At 56.1% G+C, this 22,402-nt stretch overlaps 1 protein-coding gene across 1 annotated transcript in view; it reads left to right on the forward strand.

Moving 5' to 3' along the window:
• The first annotated feature begins 7,937 nt into the window (after nt 1–7,937).
• Nucleotides 7,938–22,402, forward strand: part of NCOR2 (nuclear receptor corepressor 2) — a 193,981-nt gene continuing 179,516 nt past the window's right edge. Inside the window, exon 1 of the mRNA XM_011948414.1 lies at nt 7,938–7,986. The gene's annotated coding sequence lies outside the window, so the exon portion shown is untranslated. The remainder of the gene's footprint in view (nt 7,987–22,402) is intronic.

Below are 22,402 nucleotides of genomic sequence, written 5' to 3' on the forward strand. Positions count from 1 at the left end.
AGGACCTGGCACAGAGCAAATACCGTATTTACTATAAAAGTTAACATTTCCTGATCCTTTTCTTGCTTTAGTGCTGTGTGTGAGTTGCCAGTATTATTATTATTAACTTTAACTACAATTTCTAACATGCACCCCATACATACACGCATGTACTCTTTGCAGCAGCCTTAGAAGGTAGGTGCTGTTATGATCAGCCCTGTTTTCTAGGTAAGGGGGCTGAGGGCAAAGAGAGGTTAAGGGACTTGCCCAAGGTCGCCCAGCTAGCAGAGCTAGGATGTGAACCCAGAACACCTGACCTCAAGGCAGCTGCTTTTCATTGTGTGGATAGTGCAGTTGCCCCCTGCAACCCTCCCTCTGCCCTGTGGGTACGCCGGTCACTGCCGCAGCCAGACTGGATCTCTTGGCAGGGCCATGCCAGCTGTGGGACAGCCTCCATGTGCCACGTAGGGCCCTCAGGCACGAGCAGCTGCTCTGGGCAGTGTGGGATGGTCAGGATGTGGGACATCTGCTTCCTGCCTGCCTCCCTGCAGCCAGATTGGTGTCTCCATGGCCTCCTCTGGGTCGGGGGGATGGCAAACACAGCAAACAAGATGCAGGGCTTTGCCTTGTGGATCGCACAGGCTGATGGAGAGATGGCCAGTGCCAAAAAACAAACAGGATTTTGCAAGGCAAGAAAATGCTGCCTGTGAAATAATACAGGGTGGGGAGGTAGGGGTGACTTCAGTTTCGGGGGACTCATTTTAGGTGAGAATTCCAGGGTAGCTTCTGAGGGGGTGACATCTGAGCTGGGCCCTGGACAATAAAGAGGCATCCGCTATGTGAAAGGCAGGGGGATGAGGGAAAGGCAGGCGCGAAGGCCCTCCGGCCACCATGTTTCAGGCATGCTGATTGGGGCTCTGTGCCTCAGTTTCCCACTCTAATGGCTGGAGCAGAGCAGGGGGTCCCCAGGAGGGCTTCCTTGGATCTGAGACTGTTCTGCAGACCTCCGGGGGGGTGGGCTGTTTTTTACATTTAAGGCAGAAGTCAAGTTTAATGACTTTTGCCTTTCCCTTTTGTTCTTTTGCTCCACAGTTAATTTACATGTATTTACATGGTTTTAATTTACATGTATTGGGCACGTGGCATGTTCCGGAGTCACATAGGTCACTGGGATGAGAACGGTTTAGAAGCTGGACATTGCCTGTGCCTTTTAGATTAGTATCCAGAGGGAGACTGTCAGTTAAACAAGCAAGTGCTATGGTGGGTGGTGAGGGTTGTGAGGACGAGGTTCAGGCATTCACCTGGGTGAAGCAAGAGCTGAATTAATCTTCCATCAGGCCAGGCGTCCAGGGGTGAGTCATTCAAGGGGAGACGTGGGGGTGATTAGTTAGGAGCAGCTAGTTAGGGCTCCTGAGTTGTGGCAGAGACATACTCCAGTTCAGTTAGGCCATGACGGGGAGTTGATGGGTCCTCAGAGTGGCCAGGGTAGGACATGTTCAGGCATGGCTGGATCCAGGTGTTCAGACAATGCCTCTGGGAGCTGGCTTTGCCTCAGCTGTGCCTCCTTCCATGCGGGCCTTGTTCTCAGAAAGGATCATGCCACCAGCCCAGCCCAGCCAGCCAAAGAGGAGAGTCACCTGGCATCCCAGGAGGGATACTCCTTTCTCTTGTTTGAGTGAGGTCTTCAACATTTGTTACACTGTTTACAACAGCAAGAGGAGGTGGCCAAAGTAGGGATAGGGGATGTCCCAAGCTCAGACACAGGGAGGAAAGGAGTGAGTCAGTGTAGGTCAAAAGGGAGGGGTGGGGATTGTGGCTAACTGGCATGCTAGATATTTTGATGGTTTTCCAAGAGAAGCTGGAAATCTGGATTTTATAAAGAATGGTCCAGTTTTTAAAAAACACTGTATCGGCCAGAACAAGTTTTCTTCATGGCCACAACTGGTTGTCACCATTTTATAGCCTCTTCTTAGCAGTGACTTTTAAAGTATTTTGTCCCCACTGTGATCTGGGTAGAATGTCCCATGGGCTGTCCTGGAAGGTCCCAAGTCTTGGGAAGTCACATCTGACACCATTGGAGATGCCGTTTCTGAAAGTCAAGGCCCACGGCCACAGCAGTTCTCAGAGAACAATACCATGTCTCCAGTGGGGCCTGACGTTCTTGGAGACAGTGTAGTCTAGTGGTTAGTGTCATAGACTCAGGTTTCACACTTGCTGGGTTCAAATACCGACATTGCCACTTCCTAGCCCTGTCCCCTTGGGCAAGTCACTTCACTGCTCTCTGCCTCAGTTTCCCAGTATGTATTAATGGAATGGATATAACAGCACCCCATAGATTATTGTAAGGCAAGCTTGTCCAGCCTGCGGCTCAGGACAGTTTTAAATGCAGCCCAACACAAATTTGTAAACTTTCTTAAAGCATGAGATTGTTTTTCGATTTTTTTTTTAAGTTCATCAGCTATCGTTAATGTTAGTGTTATGTGTGATGCAAGACAGTTCTTGGGCCACAACTCAACCCACTACCAAAGCCACAACCTCAAAGTGTCAGTGTGGCCGTAGTGTGGCCCAGTGAAGCCAAAAGACTGGACACCCCGGTTGTAAGGCACGGTGGAGGCCCCGTGGAGCCCACTGACCCTGGCACATTGAGAGCTTGGGTGATGCCAGCCGTTGCGACGTGTCCTTCCCGGATTGGGTCCCTGGGATCCAGCGGCTGGCCTGGAGCATTCCTGGGCACTCCTCTTTCCTGTGCCGCGGCCTCTGCTGCCGGGGTGTGCATTCCCAGGAGCCCCCGAACAGGCAGCCACCTGCCCCCTGCCCCCAGCCGTCCTTGCCAGTTGCCGGGTGCCCGTGGTGTCTATCCTGGCGTGCCGGATGGTGTTGCAGTTGGAAGTGAGTCTTGAGTGAGCAATTAACTCTGCCAGCTGCCAGCTCACAGCTGCTGTTGGGGGGGGGGGCGGCCCCTTTTCAAAATAAAAACAACGTGCAGAAAAACAGCCCTGGAGCACCGTTGGCTTCCCTTAGCCAGGTGGTCAGGGCTTAATTTTGATGCTTTTGTGGAGAAGAATCCTGGGCCTGGATGGGGAAATAGGATGCATTTTGGTCTGGGGAGTGTCTTTATTTGGGGGCAGAGGTGATGGCCTGTGTCTGGCCTCGCCATCCACGAGGCAGGCCCCTTTCCTCAAGCCGCCCACGAGTGGCTGGCTCATGGATGCCTGCCACAGGGAAGGGGATTTGGGTTCCTCGGGGTCAGTTTTTAGCAAGCTCAGGCCGGGAGAGGGTGGCTGTGGGACCTCTCAGGTCTGTTTCCAGCTCTGTGGGCTGTATGGCGGCCCTGGGGCCATCCTGGAGATCCCCAGAGCTCTCCTCTTCCAGCCAGTTTTCTGGAACTAGCGGGAAAGGAGAGGGGCACCGAAGGTGTTTCTGGGCATGCGATTGCTGCCACTTTGAGGTCGTGGCTTTGGTAGTGGGTTGAGTTGTGGCCCATGAAACATAGGTCCACTTGGAAACCGTGAATATGCCCTTGGCCTTCTTTGGACCACAGGTCTTCGCAGATGTAACTAAGGTAAGGGTCTGGAGATGAGGCCATCCTGGAATGGGATGGGCCCTAAATGCAATGACAAGTGTTCTAAGAGAAGACACACAGCGGGGAAGGCCGCGTGAAGACGGAAGGAACAGCAGGAGCCCAACACCAGGAACTGGAAGACACAGGGAGGGCTCCCCCTGCAGAGTCTTCGGAGGGCGTGTGGCCCTGGTGACACCTTGAGCTTGGACTTCTGGCCTCCAGAACTGTGAGAGGATAGGTCGCTGGTTTCAGCCACCCAATTTGTGATAATTTGTTATAGCAGCCACAGGAAACGAATGCAGTTGTGAATTTTATTTTAGTCACTCATATATTTAAAAATTAAAATGTAAAATGTGACTTTGTCTTGTTCACTACCATATTTCCAGTGCTCAGCACATACAGTAGGGGTTCAGCAGATGCTTCTAGAATGCCTGATAGCTCCAGGCCTGGGTGAGGAACTCCTACCAGCTGGGAGTTGGATATGGCTTTCAGGAAGTTGGTAAACTGGGCTGGAGTGGCGTGCATTCAACAACACCATCTTTTAATTAATTTATTTGTTTGAGACGGAGCCTCGCTCTGTCGCCCAGGCTGGAGTGCAGTGGCATGATCTTGGCTCACTGCAGCCTCTGCCTCCTGGTTCAAGCAATTCTCTTACCTTAGCCTCCTGAGTAGCTGGGATTAGGGGCATGCACCACCACGCCTGACTGAATTTTGTATTTTTAGTAGAGATGGGGTTTTGCCATGTTAGCCAGGCTGGTCTTGAGCTTCTGGCCTCGAGCGATCCACTGCACCCAGCCTATTTATTTTTAATTGAGGTGAACTTCACATCACATATAATTTACCATTTTAACGTGAACAGTCCATGAGTTTTTAGGGCAATCACAGTGTTGTACACCCACCCCCTCTATCCAAAACATGTCCTCATCACCCCAAAAGGAAGTCCGTAGCGGTAGGGTCACTCCACGTTGCTGCCTCCCCACAGCCCCTAGCAGCCACCAGTCTGCCTTCTGCCTCTGTGGACTTACCTATTTTGAGTATTTCTCATGGACGGAATCATACACCGTGGGTTTTGGCTTCTTTCATTCTGCACAATGTGTTTGAGGTTGATCCGTGTTGAATGGTGTCAGTCCTTCATTCCTTTATATGGCGGAGTTCCATTGTGTGGCATACATCAATAGAACCATTTGATATCTAGGTGGCTTTTCAGATGAGGAAACTGAGGCTGCCCAGGTCACGGAGCCCTGGGGCCCGGGATTGAGGAGGTGCAGATAGCCAGACATGTCTGGCTCACGGTGCTCTCTCTTTCTCCTGCCCCCACCCTGCCCCACTCGTATCTCTGTGCCTGGCCAGGAAGCAGCAGCGCGTGGGGAGGAAGCGAGTTGGGAGTCTTTTCCAGCTGGAGCTGGATGCTGAACTGTAGCTGCGGCTGTGGGTCTGGATCTGGCCCTCAGAGTTCTGGCCCCCACGTCCCCCCTGCGCCCTGCACATGTAGTTCCTGTTGACCTGGGTCCCGAGAGAGGCAGCAGGCAGGAGCCCCCCCATTCGCCAGCCGAGGCTTCTGATGCCTCAAGAGGCTGGGGGCCTTGCCTGGGGCCACTCAGCTTAAGGTCCCCCTGCCCCTTTCCAGACCCCCTTTGGCCCACCGCCTTGGCCCCTGTGGCCTGTGGTGAATCATATTCTGGGGGGTCTTCACCGATCTTTCCCACCGTCAAAGCTCTGCTCAGCAGACGGGCTCCAGGAAGTGGCCTGTCGGCAGATTTTGGCCAGGGGATGCTTTTTCAAAGTATGGAGGGGTGGTCGCCGTTGGAGGCTTGCGTGATGGGGAGTTCTCTTGCTGAGCAGATAACCAAACGCTGGCTTATTCTGAATACGAGCTTGGTTTTGGCCACAGGCTCTGTCTGGGGGTTGCTGCCTGTGGCTGTTTCTGGTGTTTGATGATTTGTGGTCTTCATTAAGTCACTCAACAAACAACTTGCTGCCCAACATCTGGCGGGAAGACACAGGAAGCAGAACGAGTGGCCATGAAGAGACACGGCCCAGTGTCAAACCTGCCCATAGCACACGGTCGCTCTGAGGGGGTGGGAGGAGTTACTGCAGATTCCAGGGCCAGCCTTTGGCAAAGGTCTGGATGCAGGTCTGTGTCCAAAACAAACAAAAACGAACAAAAGGAGGTGGTGAGGCCTGACTCGGCTGCTCTCAGGCACCGCTTCCTGGTGGTGTTTGCATGGGGCCAGTTTGGCCCGCTTCTGGGTTTCATGGTCCCGCCTGGTCTCGGCGATGGTCTGGGTGGGAAGATGGTGCTGGATCTTTGGGCTAAAAATATGCCCATGCCTTCCTGTGCCTCAGTTTCCTGACCTATAAAAGAAGGCTTAAGAGTAGCAGAATCCCATCTTTGGCTTTGGGGCAGTTCTCTGGAAAACCCCCAGGGGTGTTTCCTGGGGAAGTCTGGAGGGCCAGCTGTTCACGGGAGACATCCAGCTTCCAGGGGCCTCCACAGCCACTACGCTCATCCCCTAGTGGCCAGTCTGGGCCCCCTGTCAGTCCAGTGGCCACGGGCCCCTGTCACAGGCAAATCTGGTGCTAAAACCCTTCTGTGACTCCTTGTGGCTGAATGACCATGTGGATGGCGGAGACAAGTCAGGCTTGCCCAGTTCAAGTCCCAGCTCAGCTACTAGCTGTTGACCTTGGGCAAGTCCCTTACCTTCTCTGGGCCTGCCTCCTGCTCCGTCTGTGTATGGCGGCTCAGGGGCATACCTGCCTTTGCCGCGGTGGTGTGAGGCCAGCTGGTGAACCAAGGGACCTGCTTAGCACAGTGCTGGGCACACAGTCAAAGCTGCTGGGCTCTGTGTGCGTGGCCACTGTTATTGTTATTAATATTATTACTCTCAAGATGCTCCTGAGAGTACAAAGGATGACAGTGTTATTGTTGGAGTTGAAGGCCAGGCCCAGAGCCCATCTGACCACTTCCGCTCCACTCCTATTAGCTCCCTGACCTCATCGTCATACTCTCCCCGCCTCGCCCCTGCCCCCTGGCCATGCCAGCCTCTTCTCTGCTTGGACAACACACCGCGCATGGTCCAGCCTCCAGACCTTCACATCTGCCATGCTTCTGCCAGGGGTGCCTTCCCCGTGTCTCCACCCCGGGACCCTTGTCATCATTTGGGCTGCTGTCCGGGGACACATTCTTAGGCCCAACTCTTGGCTGCTAGGGGCAGGGAAGTGAATCTGGAGACCTCGGGGAGCCTCCTCTGCCTCCTGGGAGCTCCAGCAGCTTCCCCTGGCACCTCGTCTCTGCTTTCCACAGCGCTTGGAGAAGCAGAACTCAGCCTGCCCCTTCTACGGATGGAAAGTTGACACCCAGAGAAGCTCAGACTTGTCTCTGAGTCACACAGCTAATTGCAGCCAAGGTTCAGACTCCTGGCTGACTACCAAGCCATCGTTGTTGGCCTGTGTGTGTGTGTATTATTTGGCCATGTCTTCTTTTCTAGGCCTGTCACCGAGATGACCCTAGATCAGAATGCCAGTGTGAGGGGGTCAAGCTTTCTTTTCCTAGGATTAAAAGAAGGACAGAAATATTTGCAAGGGAGAGCCTGCCCCTCTGGCCATCTGGCCCTCAGGACGGAGGACGGGGGAGGCATGGGCCGAGGCCTGGGTTCCGAGCCAGTCCCGAGCCAGGCCCCAGCCAGGGCGCCAGAGCTGCGCCGCAGGGTGGAGGTGCAGGTGCGGCCCGAGGCTGGACAGTCCAGGCTGGGAGGAAGCGGGTTAAAGGGGGAGAAGCGGGGCTGGAGCTCGCTTTCGCCTGCCAGCGAGCGAAGAGTGAAGAGGTTTTTCTAGCCGAGCTATAAAAAGGCCTCACAGTGTTTCAGCTCCCGAGTGTCGGCTGGAAGCCCGCCAGGGTTACCATGGCGATGAGGAATTATTACTTACTGCCAAGGCTGGGAGAAAAAGCTCGTACTTTTGGCTTCCAAACAAGAGGAGTGGACTTATGTAATTCTCTGTGTTTATAGGCCCGGAGTGGCAGAGGCGAGAACGGACCGCTGGAGGCCCGACGTCTCGTTCGCGTCCCAGCCGTGGGGTCAGGCGGCCCTGCTCTTGTCGCTAGTGGGCTTTGGCCTGCCCGGGTTTGGGGGGCATCGGGCTGCAAGCCTGGGGGGCCTGGCCTGGCCCCACAGGGCCTCCCGGGCCGGGATGGGAGCTGTAGTCTCGCGGGAAGGTGAGGCCGCCCTCTGGGGCCGCCCCTCTGCGGGTGTCATCCTGGGGGAAGGATGGGTCTGATGTTGGCTGCGGTGTGCCTCCTGGAAGCCGGCAGCACAGCCTGTGTGTGTGGACTCCGCTGGCCCGCTGGCTGGCACTTTTTCTTTTTCTTTTTCTTTTTTTTTTCTTGTGGGAGAGTTACTTCAAGTTGTGTTTGGAGCTGACGTGAGCGAGGTTGGTCATGTGCTCGGGTAAGAGAAGTCGCCGGCTTGGTGTGCGCAGGGAGGCACAGTGTGGCCGGGTCACTCTGGTCGGGGGAGGTGGGCACAGACTGGGGTGGAGGGCTGTGGCCTGCAGGCTCTGTGCAGGGGGCGCTGGTTGGGGGCCGAGGAATTCATCTGGAAAGAGCCCCAGTTCTGTCGCTGGAGGTGGTGGCCAGGGCTGGGGGCCGAGTGGCCGCAGGTCAGCCAGCGGGGGGGCGGCCGGACCCTCCTCTGGCAGCACAGTGTTGTCGGCCCTGAGCTCAGCGGGATGGTGTGCAGGGCTGTCTTATCGGACAAAGTTGCTGCAGTCACAGAAAAGAGCGCTCCGAGGCGCTGGCCGGGCTGGCTGGGGAGAGGCTTCTTGGCCAGCCTGCGTGGGAGGGGACCCGGGTGGGCACCAGGCTCCCCTCCCGGAGCCTTGGTGCACATCCGGCGTCCCTGCTGGGGAGCATGGCAAGCCTTGAGGACTCAGGGGGCTTCTGTTCCAGAGTTGACTTCAGGAGGGTGTGTGATGGTGGGTGCTCCCGAGGCTCTGCCCTGGGGCGCCGGGGTGGGCTCAGGCAGGGGAGAGCCAGGTGCAGGCAGCGCTGCAGCCCGGCCCCGGCGCCCGGCTCCCCACCGAGGTGGCGCTTGGCTCGGTGCCCGTGTCTGGTTTGAAATCAGCGCCACCGGCCCAGGCTTGCCCAGGGACTTGGCAGTGAGAAGCCGGGATAAACACTGGAAAGTTGGAAGGGCTTCCCGAGCTCACAAGGAGCCTTTAGTTGCAAGCTGGGGAATGAGGGAGTGACTTGTCCTGAGGTCCGGGTGTGCTGCGGCCGCAGGGAGGTGGCGGGAATGGCTCCTGGGGACCTCCGAGCCCAGGCTAGGGAGGGGAGAGGGCTGGGCTTCCAGGCAGTGTTGCTCTTTTGCCACAGACCTGGGTTTGAGTCCTGGTTCCGTCCTTTCTATGCTGTGTGACCTTGGGCATGTCGCCTCCCCTTTGCAGACCTCAATTTCCTCGTCTGTAAAATGGGGCAACAGTGGGGTCTACACAAGCATGAGACTGACGGGAGAAGGAGCTGCAGTTTTGGGGGGAACTCGGTGCAGACTGCCTGGGTTCCTGTCCTGGTTGGATGCTTCCTGGCTGTGTGACCTTGGGCAAGTAACTCACTGTCTCTGAGCCTCAGTTTTCCCATCTGGCAAATGGATGTTGCATCTTTCCCCACCTCGTAGGCTATATGGCTTAAGGGAGTGAATGAAACCTGCCTTCTGGCTCATAATAGGCTCACAGTCAATAATTCGCTGGTGCTGAAGTTGTTTTCTCGATGCTAACAATACACGCACCTGGTCTGGGGGCGGGGGTGGCCCTGGGATTTCGGCATCTCAGGGCGATGGTGTTTATGAAGTTGTAGTGGCCGGATTGAGGTTCCAGTGCCGGCTCAATCCCTCAAGGATAGTGTGACCTTGGGCAAGTCCTGGAATCCCACCGAGCCTCAGTTTCCTTGTCCTTTACCACAGTGGTAGCACTGCAGCCTGCCGGTGTGTCTCGGGAGAGCCCGAGAGAAGCCTGAAGGGGTCCGCGCAGTGCTGGCCTGGGTGGGTCTCCGTAATTGTAACCACAAGGTTGGATTTACGTTGGAGTTCCGTCCAGTTTTCTTTTTTTCTCTGCAGAGAGCTCTCCTGTTTTATAGAAACCTGGGCCCAGATAATGGGAGGTAGGCTGGGTGGGTGCTTCCCAGGCTCTGCGTTTGTTTGGGGTCCCCAGGTCTCCCCCCATGCCTGCCTGTTCTGCCCCGTCTCCCACTCAGCCTGAGCCTCTCCGTGCCAGCCCTGGGCGAGGCACCCCCCACAGTGCCTGGTGTGGCCTGGGGGCTGGGGCGGGAGGGCTAGTTCTCCTGCGGAAGGTGGCAGCCGTCCTGGGTTTGTAAGTGACACCGGATGCTGGGCCAGTGACTGGCTCAGGGCCTCCGCTCTTGGACCAGCAGGAGCCAGCGGGGAGTTCCCCGGGTATCCAGGCCCCCCATGCCAGCTGCCCGTTGTCTCATGTCGTGGAGCCTCTCCTGGGACCTCGAGAGTGGCCTCTGAAGGCGGGGGGTGGCCATACGTGTCCGTTTGTCACCCCCAAGGCCTTGGTGTCCACTTGGGTTGGCCACAGAGCTGTGTTGTGGCTGCCCCGACCTTTGCCAAAGTCCTCAGGGACTCGATTTTCCTACCCAGTGGAGAAGAGTCCTGGGTAAGGTTCAGAACAGAAGTCAGCACAGGGCCTTTGTGACGAGGCAGCTTGGCATGGCCTGGTTGTGATCACTGGAGTCTGCACATGTGATAAGAACACATAGAACTAAATACACGCACACTCACACTTACATGCACACACACATGCATATACCCGCATGTATACTCACACGCACACTCGTGAACATGCACACCATACACATACACTCAGTCACACTAACATGCGCACGCATACACACACACTCGCGAACATGCACACGCATCCTCACATGCACACTCACAGTCATACGCACACTCACACTCGCACACACACACCCATACTCACATGCAGACACCCACACAGATACACGCGCACATGCACACACACACACACACACACACACACAAGTGAGTGCATTGGACACTGCTGCGATCTGCATACGGCTGGCTGTATCCATGCTGCCTTCCTGGTTATGATACGGATGATGAATTGTCGTTGTCTCAGGATGTTATTCTTGGGGGAGGCTGGGTGAAGGGCGCACAGGATCCTGGGATCTTGAGATTTTTTTTTTTTCCCTTTTTTGAAACTGAGTCTCACTCCATCACCCAGGCTGGAGTGCAGTACAGTGGCGCGATCTCAGCTCACTGCAACCTCTGCCTCCTGGGTTCAAGTGATTCTCCTGTCACAGCCTCCCAAGTTGCTGGGACTATAGGCGCATGCCACCAAGCCCAGCTAATGTTTGCTTGGTCCCTTGGACATCCCAGGGGGTCCAGGCGGGGTTTGCTTTGTGCCTGAGGATCCCAGAGGGCTCCAGAGCATCCCAGGCTGGGGGACAGGTGGTGCCTGCAGGGCCTGTGGGGGCCCCACGACTGAGCTGCTGTAAGGGTGTTCCTGTCATCACAGTGGCGTGGTGGAGGCTTGTGTCCCGTGGGCATCAGTCATAGCTTAGGGTCTGGAGGGACAGGGGTGGAAGAGGGTGTGGGGGCATCTAGCCTCATGAGCCTCTTTGCTGTTCTTTGGGGCCCCTAATCATGGGCCTGCCTCAGGACCTTCGCACTGACTATAACCTCTTTTTTTTGAGACAAAGTCTTACTCTTTCCTCCAGGCTGGACTGCAGAGCTGTGGCCACCTTTCTTTCAGGTTCAAGTGATTCTCTTGCCTCAGCCTCCCAAGTAGCTGGGACTACAGGCTTGCACCACCATGCCTAATTTTTGTATTTTGAGTAGAGACAGGGTTTTGCCATGTTGGCCAGGCTAGTCTTGAACTCCTGACCTCAAGTGATCCACCCACCTCGGCCTACCAAAGTGCTGGGATTACAGGCCTGCGCCACCATACCCGGCCTGGCTGTAACCTCTTCTGGGAACACCCTTTCCTGAGACCTTCAGCCTCCCTGATTTAGGCCTCTGCTAATGGTGCCTCCTGAGAGAGGCCTGATGTCAGGTTGTGACTCCCTGTGATACCTTCACTGCTCCTTGTAACACCGTCGCCACCGGGTTCTGCTGTATGCCCGTCACCCCTGTCCCCACCTTATTTTAGTCTATTTGGACTGGGTGGCCCACAAACAATAGAACTTTATTGCTCACAGTTTTGGAGGCTGGACGTCCAAGACCAAGAGGCTGGCAGATTTGGTGTCACATGGGAAGAGGGCCCGTTTCCTGGTTCATAGATGGTGGCTTCTCCCAGGAAGAGGGGCAGGGTGGCTTTCCGGGGGCACCAGTCCCACTCATGACAGCTCATCACCTCCCAGTGGCCCCATGCTCTGACATTGTCCCGTGATGATTAGGTCTCAACATACAGATTTTTGGGGGACATAAACATTCACACTCTAGCACCCCTCCATCCAGGATTTTGTTCATCTTGGTCACTGCTGTGTCCCCAGCACACTGGGTATGTAGCAGGCACTTAGGAGACAGTTGTGCCTGATTCAGTGTCCCCCACGGGGCCTCAGCCTGTCCCCTCCCCATAAATGGGGCCTCTCTGGGGAAGGAGGCCCTGCATTTTGGGGACGATTTGGAAAACCGGGAAAAGTTCTCACGCTTTTTCTCTGACTGCCCCTGGGGTACCCACCAAGCATCCCAAGAGAGCCTACCCCTCCTAGATATGGCCATGAGAAGGAACCCAGGGGTGCCGTAGGCACGGGGAGTGGGGGAGGGGTGCCAACAGCCTCAGCCTTGTGTGCTGAGGACCAAGGCGAGGTGAGCATTCCACATACCTTAGTTCATTGTGTCCTTCCCATAGCCTTGTAAAGTGGGCACAGAGTCACCCTCTCCTGATAAGGCACAGAGAGGGTAGGCAGCTTGCTCAAAGACACACAGCTGCAGACCTGCAGTATTACCAATTGAATGGCATTTCCAAGGCAGTTGCTTCTTTGCTCAGGGTCATGCTTAGCGTGCTAAGGCGATCACCCTCTTTCATCCCCAGAGGTCCCTCATACTATTCCTGTCTTCCAAGGCGGTCCTGTTTTCTGGGGATGTGGCTCAGAACTGGGAGGGTCCCATTTCCCAGGCTGAGAGAATGCCTCATTTAGCCCAGAGCAGAGGCCCAGAGAGGCCCACACTTCTACAGGTTGGGGGGTCGGTTTCCAATGTGGCTTAGAAGTTAGAGGGCAGGAGGGGCACCCCAGAGTGGAGGAACCGCCCCCTTCCTCCGGAGTCGTTCATTTGCATGACAATGAGCCCTTTGTTCCTAGGGCCAGCCCCCTTCCCAGGGTAGTCACATCATTCCTGGCCTGTGATGTCATAATGGGCCCTTTCTGTGGCTGGGGTCAGAGGCTGGGTGGGCAGCTGTGTGGGTCGGGCCAGGCCTGCTAATAACCAGGGAGGTGGTGATTGCCAGGGACCTGTGTGCCAAGCTGTCCGCTTCCAGGGTCTGGTTGAATCCTCCCGAGAGAGCAGCGGGAGGTGGGATTTGCTCCCCTGTTGACACTGGAGCAAGCTGAGGCTCCAGGAAGCCCTCCCTGGGCCCATCGTTTGTCTGGTCCCCCCGATGAGTTGCTTCAAGCCTCTTCTTGGCCTGTGGAGTGGGGGTGACTCACTGCCAGCTTGGCCCTTAGCTGAGAGGCGTGGGCGTGAGAGTCCCTTGTTTCCTGTAAATGGGAGGGAGGCCCATGCCCAGCGGCTACTGTGTTGGGGCCACTCGGAAAGCCAGGTTCAAACCTTGTCCCCACTTTGTCCCCTGGGCATCAGCTGAACTCCCTGTGCCTCTGTTTCCCCCTCTGCTTCATGGGGTTCCGCTGGGGTTGACTCAGAGCTAGGCAGGGAGTGAGCTTTCTGGAAAAGGGCAATGTCAGAGAAGGCGGGGGCTGGTGGAGTGGGGTGAGTGGTGATCCCCCCAGGAAGTAGGTCCATGTCCTAGTAACCCAGCCCCTGTCAAAGAGAGACCGTATTTGATAAAAGGGTCTGTGCAGATGTGTTCTGAGATGAGCTCCTCCTGGGTTACCCAGGTGGGCCCTGAATCCAAAGACCAGTGTCCTTAGAAGAGACAGAAGAGGCGACAACAAGACTACAGGAGCTACAAGAAGATGAAGGCAGAGATTGGAGGGCTGAAGCCACAAGCCAAGGAATGCCTGGAGCCACCAGCATCTGGAAGAGGCAGGAAGAAGCCTCCCTTTGAGCTTCTGGAGGGAGTGGGGCCCTGCTGACACCTTGATTTTGGACTTCTGGCCTCCAGAACTGTTAGAGAATAAATTGCTGTTGGTTGGTGGCTCACGCCTGCAGTCCCAGCACTTTGGGAGGCCAAGGTGGGCGCATCACTTGAGCCTAGGATTTCAAGATCAGCCTGGGCAACATGGCGAGACCCTATCTACAAAAAAGCACAAAAATGAGCCGGACATGGTGGCAGCATGCCTGTAGTCCCACGCTGAGGCAGGAGGATCAATTGAGCCTGGGAGGTCAAGGCTACAGCGAGCCATGATTGTGCCACTGCACTCCAGCCTGGACCACAGAGTGAGACCCTGTCAAAAAATAATAAAAAAACAAAAATAAATAAATCAGTGTTGTTTTAAGCCTCCTGGTTTGAGGTCTTTTTTATGGCAGCCCTGGGAAATGAACACAGCTGGCGACGCCAGTCTCTGGAGGTGGGGGACCTGGCCCTGGCGGCGGTTGGTACTGTTCCCCACTCCAAGCCTGAGGGTGCAGGACAAGTCTGGGTGGCCGAGAACCCCTTTGTGCCTGGGAGTGCAGGAAGCCCCATCCAGGGAGGCCGGACTTTCCAGGAAGGAGGCCTTGCTCGAACCTGCCTTTCTTGCCGAGAACCAAATCCACAGGGCCCTAGACCCCACCTGCCACCTGCTGTTCGCAGTCCCCTCAGACAGCCTTGCTAAGGGGACAGGACCCAGAGGCAGGAGGCTCTCAGGTTCTACCCTGGCTTCGCCCCAGGCCCCGGACACTCTTCACACATATCTGGTGACTTCCGCAGAACCTGGGTTGCACTCATTCCCCAGCAAGCCCCGGGTTTACCAGGTGCCCTTGACAAATGGAGAAACTAGGCCCAGAGAGGGCAGGCTACTTGGCGGAGGCCACACAATTCCTTAGTGGCAGTGACGGCCTTATAGTCTCGCCACGGGGGCTGGCACTGGGGCTGGCACTGGGGCTTCCAGGAGTGGGGATCAGAGTTCTTGGCCACATGGAGACCTGGAGTGGAGCCGGCCGGCTGTGTGGACCTAGGGTCAGTTACCTGATATTTGGGACACTTGGCTGCCTTTTGATGGACCTGACCTGGTATAGGTGGCACCCCGAAATCTGGGCTTTAAGCACACCCCGTCTGTGCTCTCAGCCTCAGTCTCTCTGTTTGCAAACTGGTCTTTGAGCTTCAGCTCCACGCCTGCGATTTGCTCTTAGGATGTCCATGCATTCAGCAAGCATTTACTGAGCACCTGCCGTGTGCAGTGTGCTGGGACTCTGCGGGACACAAAGGTGTGACTCTTGCTTCATGGATCTTGTGCTCGCGGTTGTGGGGGGAGAGGAAGTGAAGCAGCAAGGGTTGGAGTCCAGATTCCGGGTTCTGATGAGGGAGGTCATGGAGCTGGGGCTGTGAGGGAGGTGAGGATGTGGCCTTGCCTCTCCTCTTGGGCCTGGGGTGGACGGTATGCAGCAGGCTCTCAAGTGGACGTGGAGATGCCCACAGCCTGTCTGCGCGGCCCATGGGCACCTCTGGCTGGCAGGACCTGGCCTGGTCTCGTGAGCAGGGATATGGGACGGGAGGTCTGCAAGGCCTGGCTCTAGCCTGGTGGGAGAGACTACAGTCTCCTCCAGGCTGAGCAGGTGGCATGGGTATGCCAGTGACAGCGTCCCAGGACACAGTGGATAAGCTGGACATAAGAAGTGGCTCGCCTGGGTTTGCATCCAGGCTGTGCCCTTGCTGGCTGTGTGACCTTGGGCAAGTTGCTCGGCCTCTCTGTGCAACAGTCTCTCCAGCTGTAGAATGGGAATGATAACAGAATCCCTCACAGGGTCGCTGTGATGGAAGGAGCTGGTGCCACCAAATGCTGGGTTGGGGACTGGCTGCACCAGTGGCTGTGAGGTGTCCCCTCCCGTGGCTGCTCAGGGTCAGCCTGGAAGATGGAAGTGGCGTTTGATCATCTTCCCGCTGACCTGCTTCTGCCTGTGCAAAGAGCCTCGGTCTTCTCCCTGGGAAATGGGAGCTGTAACAAGCACATGGCCCCATGGAGGTCGGGAGGAGAAGTGGAGCTGGGGTGCATCAGTGCCTGTAGGGTGGGGGCTTGGGGTCGCCACCTGCTCCAGTGGGTCACCACCTGCTCCAGATTGAAGCCTTGGCCGCCCCCGAGGCCTGGAGCAGCCACTTGTTTTACAACCCAGGAAACTGAAGCCCCAACACAGATGGCCCCAAGGCATGCCCATGGGTACAGCCCATGTGGTGGCTCCTGGCTGCAGACAATGCCTCTTTTTTCTGGCCTGGCGGGAGCAGCCCGGGCTTGCTCAACCTGGCCTAGGTTTATCAGCACATTTGGTTCTGCGTGCGGCTAGCAGGCATTCCCTCCGAGAGAGATCGTGATGTTCCTCCGGAAACCGAGGTCCGGAGGCTCAGGTTACTGTGGGGGGCGGCCGTTGAGGGGTGTGCCTGCCTCTGAGAAGTGACCCAGATCAGAACTGGGCTGTGCTGGGCAGCGTTCATCTGCAAAGCTGCCGCTCTCTCACCCGTGAGAGCCACTGACAGCTCAGGAAGGGACTGGGAGGCGCCCACTCTCCCTTCAGGGTGACACAGGACAGCCTCTCCCAGACTCCTGCCTGGCCCTTGCCCCTACACTGAGTCTGACCCGGGTCTCCCATTCCATTTCTCTGGTCTCCTCTTGGCTGGCTTCGGACCTGTCCTCACCTGCATGGATGAGACCTAGTGGGTGGAAGAGATCTGATTCCAGGGAGATCCTATCTGAGAGTCTGTGTTTTAGGAGGGTTGCTATCTTAGGTCTCTTGGTTGCAATGGACAGACTCCCTCTGCCTCCTGCATTTAGCACAAATAGTTCAAGTAACTAAAAAACCTGAGGGAAGCTTCAGGCACAGTTGGATCCAGGTGCTTCCCACTATCAGTCCCTGATAGCCTGAGACTAATAATTGCAGTTCAGTAGCCCCAGTGGAAGGACAGCTTCTTGTTCCCAATATTCGAGCAAATACCGTGGGAATGAGTTTTATTGCCTCAGCTTGAGAGTTCAGAGTTAAGCCCCACCCCGTCCCCACCAAAGCCAGTGCCACTTTGGCTGGAGGGCAGGGTCAGCCTCCTGAGACCCCAGGACTGAGGGTGCAGGGGGGGAGGTTGCCCAGGGAAATTGGGGTGTGGCACACATGGAGTGGGGCTGGGTGGGCAGACACTGTCTTGCTCCCTGGGTTGGAGATGGGGCCAGGTCAGGGTCCCTGCCTGAAGCCTTTCATGGCCAGTTTGTGTCCCACTGGGGTGGAGGAGGTGGTGCCAATGAGTCACTGGGTAAGTTTCATTCCCGTTAATATTTAAGAGTTGGGGGCCTCTTGGGTCCCCCCTCCAAGCTGTTGATGGAGCTCCGCCTCCTGTCCCCCCATCACCCCACTTCAGCTCCCCAGCCTTCCCTATCCTTTCTTGTGGCTTCCAGTGACCACGTCATAAGCCACAGGTCACGTCCTGGCAGCCCCTGGGCTGTACCTGGGTGTCAGACTGATTTATTGGGTTGGTTTTATAGTCAGTGTTTTTTTAGAATTATCGGGAGATGTCTCAGAATTGGGCTTCTTGGCTTTGCTGGAAAGATTTGGATGCCATGGACCCCTGTGTTCCAGCAGGGTCTGAAACATTGGGAATGTTTGGGGGGCCACATTCCTGAGCCTCTGCTCAGTGTTGGCTGGGGCTGAGCTGCGGTCACCCCCTTCCTGCGGGCCCCTCCCCGTGGCGCAGTGCCTGCCTGGGCCCCTGTGTTCTGGCAGGGTCTTGGGTATCTACAGCTCTCCTCTTGCTTTTTGTGCCTGCCCTTCTTTGGGTGGATCATCCGATCCCAGGTGGGCGCTTAGCTTCAGCTGGCGCCACTCCTGGGCGCTGAAGCATTTGTTTACTGTCTGAGTTCCTGGCTGCAGGGGCCATAGGACCTTTTGGGTTCTTGATCACTGTCCTGTCATCAGACATTTATTGATCAGCGCCCCTGGGGTAATCGAATGGCCCAGATGCGTCCACTTCTGAGCATTGGACTGAGCTGATGTAAAGTAGATTCTTCCCGCTTGGCCTGGGAGCCCAGGCGGCAGTGGGGTCCTCCCAGCCAGGCCTTTTGTGGTCCAGCCTGGCCACTTGCTGGGGGCTAGGAGGGGTTGGGGAGGCAGGAGGGGGCCTTTGTTGAGTGGGTGGGCTCCGTCGCCCTAGACACTGCTGCTGGCGCAGCTATTCTTAGCAGCAGAAACATTTGTCCTCATTCACATGTGGTGGATGCCTCCAGGGATCTGCTCTGAAATACTAGGGGCGACCCCATAAATTCCTCAGAAAGCCATCCTTGAGGGCCAGTGTGCATGGAGGAGAAGCGGGAGGAGGCGTTTCCGGCAGCTGCACAGCTGTGGATGTGTTTGCCAGATGTTGGAGGCAGGGAAGTTGGTGGGAACCCTGGGGAGGCTGCCTTCACACCCGGGGTCTGGGCATGGGCATGAGCGGGTGGGACAGACTGCAGACTGACGGGCAGAGAGAGGGGCTCTGGGCCTGGCCTCGAGTTTCGGGGTCCAGGGGCCCCTCTGAAGCAGTCAGCCCTTCTCTGGGCCCGGGCTTTTTTAATTGTCCCTTGAGGCCACCTCAGTTGGAGGCAGCTGGTGAGGGGACAGCTCAGCTTACTGGGCACTTCTGAGGGATCAGAGGTGCATGTCGCTGCCCAGCAGGCCCAGCCATGCCCTATGGACATCATGGGGTCCTGAGGTGAGGTGGGCCAGAGACAAGGCCCGGACGCATGCTGCACTTGGCTCTGAGGGCCTACTGAGCGCCAGGGCTGCTGGCAACACTTTGCCTTTCATGGGGGCAGCCTGAGCCTTTGGGGCCACCACAGAACAACACAAGCACAGCTGAGAGCTCTTGACTAGCAATCAGGGAGGCCTCCCTGGAGGAGGTGTTGTTTTAATTTTAAATTGTGGTAGATACCTATAACGTGAAATTTACTTTCAGCCAGTGGTAAGCAGATAATTCAGTAGTGTTAAGAATATTGATATTGTTTAGCAACCGATCTCCAGCACTTTTCATTTGGCACAACTGAATTGCTCTGTTAAACAGTAACTAACTCCCCCTTCCTCGCTTTCCCCAGCCCCTGGCCCCAACCATTTTCCTTTTTGTCTCTATGAATTCAGTGACTCTAGCCACTTACTACAAGTGGAATCACACAGTGTTTGTCCTTTTTGTGGCTGGCTTCTGTCACTCAGCATAATGTCGGGAGCTGTGTTTCGGGTAGTCTGGGGTTGTTGGTTCATTCTTGGCCACACAGCAAAACGGACGAAGACCCAGGACCCCAACCCCACCCCCATCCTTTTGAAACCCCAGGTCCCGCCACCTCTCCAGGTGCTGACCAGGAGCCCAGCCCCAGCTCAGCCACCCAGCTCCCTGAGCCCCACTCCGGCATGGCCTCCCTCCCTCCCACAGCCACAGCCCCAGGGGCGCGGGGTTAAGTGGTTTGCCCAGGTTACACAGCTGGTGCCAGCATCTCCCTCCCCACCGCCCAGACACCAGCCTCCTCTCTGCCTCCTCGCTTCCCTCTGCAGAGAAGATTGCTGTCGGGAAGGCCAGATGGAGGAGCTGGGTCTAATGGAAAACACGTCCTCCTGGGGCGCCCGGAACTTAATGAGGAAGAGGCGGCAGAACCAGGCGTAATGTTTGTGAAATACCCAAGCTGGGAGGGCTGCTCCCCGTGCAGGGCTTCTCGGGTGGAGCCCCAGGAACCTGGAGTGCAGGGAGGGTTTGTCGTGCTGTGGTTTATCTCCCTCTCTTCCTTTTAAAATTAAATGGAAACAAACAAAAAAAGGAGTGGAGGAGGAAGTGATTTTGAGCAGACCTCATTGTGGCGGGGGAGCAGGGCCGAGCTGGCTGCCGTCCAGCGGACAGGAACGCTCCAATTAAATTGGAAACAGTAACGGGCCTCCTCGGAGGCTCGGACCAAGGCCACTTCCCTTCTGTTGACTGAGGGCGGGCGCCTGGGCTGGCAGGGCCATGGGGAGGACCAGGGTTTGGGCACACGTATCCTGACTGTGACCTTAGGCAAGTCAGTTTTCTGATCTGTTCAGTGGGGCGAATTGTGTTTGATGAGGGGAACCGGAGCGTCTGCTGCCTCTGGTCTTCGCATGAGATAAATGTGGCCTGGAGTGCAGGTGGGGCCTGCTGTGCCTGGGGTAAAGGGGTGCAGGAATGGAGAAGCTGGGGGACTTGAGGCAGAATGTGGGGAATGATAGAGGCTTTCCCAGTGGCTGAGGAACCTCTAGGGGAGGGGAGAGATGGGGCAGGTGCTGAGGATGGGTTTTGCACCTGGCCTGTTTTCCCCTGGAAGCAGGAGCAGGATGTGGCATTGGGGAGACAGGAGTTACGGGCTGGGGCATTTGGGCTCACCTGAGAATCACAGACTCCTCCCAGACTCAGTTTTCCTGTTGACAAGGCGAGGATAGCCATAGTGACTGGCTTGGTTAACATCATCGCCATCACCTCCCTCCTTCCCCCAAGTGACCGGCGTAGCAGACCGCAGTAACAGCCGTGTTCTCCTTCTGGGGGCTCTTCTGTGGGCCAAGAACTGCACCGAGATTCTCGTAGCTCTTTTGTCCAGTGAATCTTTCCAAGCGAAGCTCAGAGAGGTCAGGACGTCACCCAAGGTCACACAGCTTCGGAAGTGGCGGAGTTGGGATTTGGAATTGACCAGCATGCGGAAACCCTTTGGAATGGCAGTGTCTCCACAGGAGGTGGCTTGGTTGAGAGAGCACTGGCTCATTTCAGTGACCGAGGGGCCATGACTCAGCCCACAGTCTCCATGACTCCTGCTCCTACAGGTGTGGCTAAAACTGCCGAGGAGGAAACCTGCCTGGTGCAGGGGACAGGGGACCAGGTCCATGGGAGCGGCAGGGGGATTGGGCCATGACACCAGGGGTCCCCCTTGGGGTTGGGGGAAGGTTCCAAGGAGGTGACAGTGGAGGTGGGAGCTGAAGGCTCAGGGGAAGGCAGACTGAACCTGCCCCGTTGAGTCCCACCAGCCAGGCAGGGCATATAAATAAAGGTAGCTGACTAGGAGGGGATGTGGCGAATAGGGAAAGACGAGCCCATGTGGTGTAGATAGCCTCTGCCCACTTCCAGCCGGCCATGGCTGGAACCTCAGTTTCCCCTGTCAAACGATTTTGTGGTAAAATACATGCAAAAGATACCATTTCAGCTATACTAAAGTGAACAATTAGTTGGCATTTAGGACATTCACAAGGTTGTGCAATCACCACCTCTGTCTAATTCCAAAACGCTTTCAGCCTCCCAGAAGGAAACCCATACCCGTTAAACCGTCACTCCCCCGTCCTCCCTCCCCACAACCCCTGGCAGCCACGGGCCTTCCTTCTGTCCTGGGAATCTGCCCCTCCTGTGAAATAAATGGAATCATGCAGTACGTGGCTGTTTCGACTGGCTTCTTTGCCTTTGTGCCGTGTCTTCAGGACTCACCTGTGTTGCCACTGAGTCAGCACTTACCTTTGCCTGGCTGAATCATAGTCATTGACGGACAGCCTGCGTTTGTTTAATCTGTTTGTCAGTAGATGGACATTTGGGTTGTTTCTGCTTGTTGGCTGATGTAAATAGTGCTGCTGTGGGCATTCTAATCCTTTCTGTTGGTTTTGTCACCAGTTTTCAGTTCCTTGGGGGTGTGTAGCTAGGAGTGGCATCACTGGGTCATGGGGTAATTCTGGGTTTAACCTAGTGACTGTTTTCCACAGTGGCTGTGCTGCACATCTGACATTCCCACCCGCAGTGTGTGAGCAGCCCTCGTTAGGAGAAGCCAGACATTCCAAATTTCCTGTGAAATCCCTCTTTATAAGAGCTGGTCTCTGGGGCTTAGCTGAGCTGACCCTGGGGTAAGGAAGCAAGTCCCAGGAAACTGCCCAGAGGGAGCAAGTCTGGGACCTGACGAGACATTCCAGGCTCCGGGCAACCCAGCTTTCTGGCTGTAGCCTGGCCCACATATCTCTAGCCTGTACATCTACCCAGGGTCAGGGAGGAGGATTCCCAGACTGGAGTCCTCTCAGCCTGTCTCCTCAAACTCAACTCGGGGGAAGATGTGCTGGTTTGTGCTGAAAAGGGAGAAGTGGTGCCAGGTGGGGAACTCGGGGGAGTTGAGACCCTCTCATGCTGAGTCTGGGTTTGGGACTGGAGGCAGTTTTCCCTAGGGTCTTTCTTACTCAGCAGGCTGGGGCTTGGGGAGCAGTTGTGTGGGTTTGGGGGTTCCTGAGGGCAGCAGTGCCCTTCTCTGTCCCTCACGGAGCTGGGCACGTGGGAGGGCCTGGGAATATTAGCAGGATGAAGGCAGGTTTGGCCCTGGGGCTTGGTTAGAAATGTAAGACCAGAAAAACCCTGGAAAATGAAGCAGCTAAGTTGATCTCCATCTGGTGATCGGTCTGTGCATGCATGCATCCATCCATGCATCCATGCATCTATCCATGCATCCATGCATCTATCCATGCATCCATCCATCCATCCATGCATCCATGCATCTATCCATGCATCCATCCATCCATCCATCCATCCATCCATCCATCCATCCAT

The sequence above is a fragment of the Colobus angolensis genome, unplaced genomic scaffold (genome assembly GCF_000951035.1).
Source record: "Colobus angolensis palliatus isolate OR3802 unplaced genomic scaffold, Cang.pa_1.0 Scaffold28, whole genome shotgun sequence".
Classification (NCBI taxonomy): Eukaryota; Metazoa; Chordata; class Mammalia; order Primates; family Cercopithecidae; genus Colobus; species Colobus angolensis.